General features: G+C 42.4%; 1 pseudogene; it reads right to left on the reverse strand.

The window, feature by feature from the left end:
* Positions 1-569: 569 nt before the first annotated feature.
* On the reverse strand, positions 570-1,474 carry LOC124960657 (hydroxyacyl-coenzyme A dehydrogenase, mitochondrial-like; annotated as a pseudogene).
* Positions 1,475-1,836: the final 362 nt, after the last annotated feature.

Consider the following 1,836-nt stretch of genomic DNA (forward strand, 5'->3'; position numbering starts at 1 on the left):
AGTACAGAGATATTTCCACTACTCCAGCAGCAGTGTCTTGATGATGGGCTGAATAAAGACATAACATTTTAGGGTGCACCCAGATGTAGATTAAGGCTTCAAGCTGCAGGCAGCAAAATGTTCTCAGAAAGGCCACTGACCGCTGCCCCTCATAGATGCACAGTGTGCCCTACTGCCTCGGGCCACAGGCAGGCACAGCAACATGAAGCCAGCAGTTCACTCTCAGAGGAAGGACCTTCCCTTTCTGAGTGATTCGGGCAATGCATTAAAAAAAAAAAAAAAAAAAAAAAAACAAAGTTCAAAAGAAACATTTGCTCCCAGGCGCTGAGGGTGTAAAGTTTTTTAGAAATGAACAGACTAAAAAAGGAAATTAGTTCTCAATGAAAGAATCTATTATTACTGCAATTCGTGAAATAATTACTTCAGATAGATTACAATCGAAATGCACACTAAACAGACTGTGCAGAACGAGAGACTGCCTGACCAAAGCACATCCCCACAACCCTCGGGGCTGGCTAGAGCACACTCATGAAGCTTCTTTCCAAAGCCAGAGAAGCTGTGCATCATTTTTATTTGTAATATCCTTCCCCAGTCTTCTTGCCCAGCTTCTTCTCTGCTACCAGCTTATTTAGGGATGCTCTGGGCTGAAACAGTGGGTTCTTCGCATCCATTCCATACCACCCATCCAGAATGACCTTTGTAGTATCCAACCCAACACAATCAACAAGCTCGAATGAACCCATAGGGTATCCAACTCCCAACTTCATTAGAGTGTCAACGTATCCCTTGGATGCATCTCCTCTTCATGCAGCCTGATCGCTTCTAAGAGGTATGGCACCAGGAGACAGTTCACAAAAAACCCCAGGGTATCCTTGCAAGAAACAGGATGTTTTCCCAAGGTTTTGCTAAAGTCTACCAGAGATTCAAATGTCCTCTGGCTTGTCATTGGTGTTTTAATGACCTCTACACGTTTCATCAGGGGCACTGGGTTGAAGAAATGGAGACCAGCAAATCAGTCTTGTCTGGTGGTGGCATTGGCTATGCTTGTGATCTGCAAAGAAGTGTTGCTGGTAAAAATTGTATGTTCAGCAGCAAACTTGTCCAGCCTTTGTAAGAGCTCATTTTTCACCTTCAGATTCTCCACAATGGCCTCCACCACCAGGTCTGTACAGACCTGCATCTGTGCTGGTCAATATGCTGTTCAGGGTCTTCTCCACAAACTCGTCACCAGCCTTAGGGTTTTCTGCAAACTTCTTCTTTGACATTCTCCTAAGGCTTTCTTCAATGCATTTTTGGATTTTGCCAGGATGTTCTCTGGTCCATCAACACTACTGTGTGACCAGTTGCTCAGCCCGCTTCCGATGATGGTCACGTGCTTTACGATAATTTTCTTAGCCAAGGCGGAAGTGGTGGACGAAGAAGACACTAAGCATCCAAACTGCCTGGTTATAAAAGCCATGGTGCAGTGGCGGTGACAACGACAGAAGACTAAACGGAAAGCAAGAATGACTCGGCCTAGGTAGCCAGTGGACTTCTCTATTATTAAGATCTTTACTTTTTTATACCTAATTATTATTTTTTCTTAAAATCCATTTTTATAGCAATATACTTATACAAACTTGTCATTTTACTACTTATCTAATATACATATATATTTTCCAACCAACTGTAAATTTCAAAGTTTCTGTGTCCTCATGTTCTGATCTACTCACTATGTTAGTCGGCTTACTGTAATAAAATACCTAAGACAATCAACTTAAAAAGTGAAAAGGTTTATTTTGGCTCACAGTTTTGGAAGTTTCAGTCCATAGTTCATTGACCCTGTTCTTTTGGGTC

This window comes from Sciurus carolinensis, chromosome 11, assembly GCF_902686445.1.
Source record: "Sciurus carolinensis chromosome 11, mSciCar1.2, whole genome shotgun sequence".
Lineage (NCBI taxonomy): Eukaryota > Metazoa > Chordata > Mammalia > Rodentia > Sciuridae > Sciurus > Sciurus carolinensis.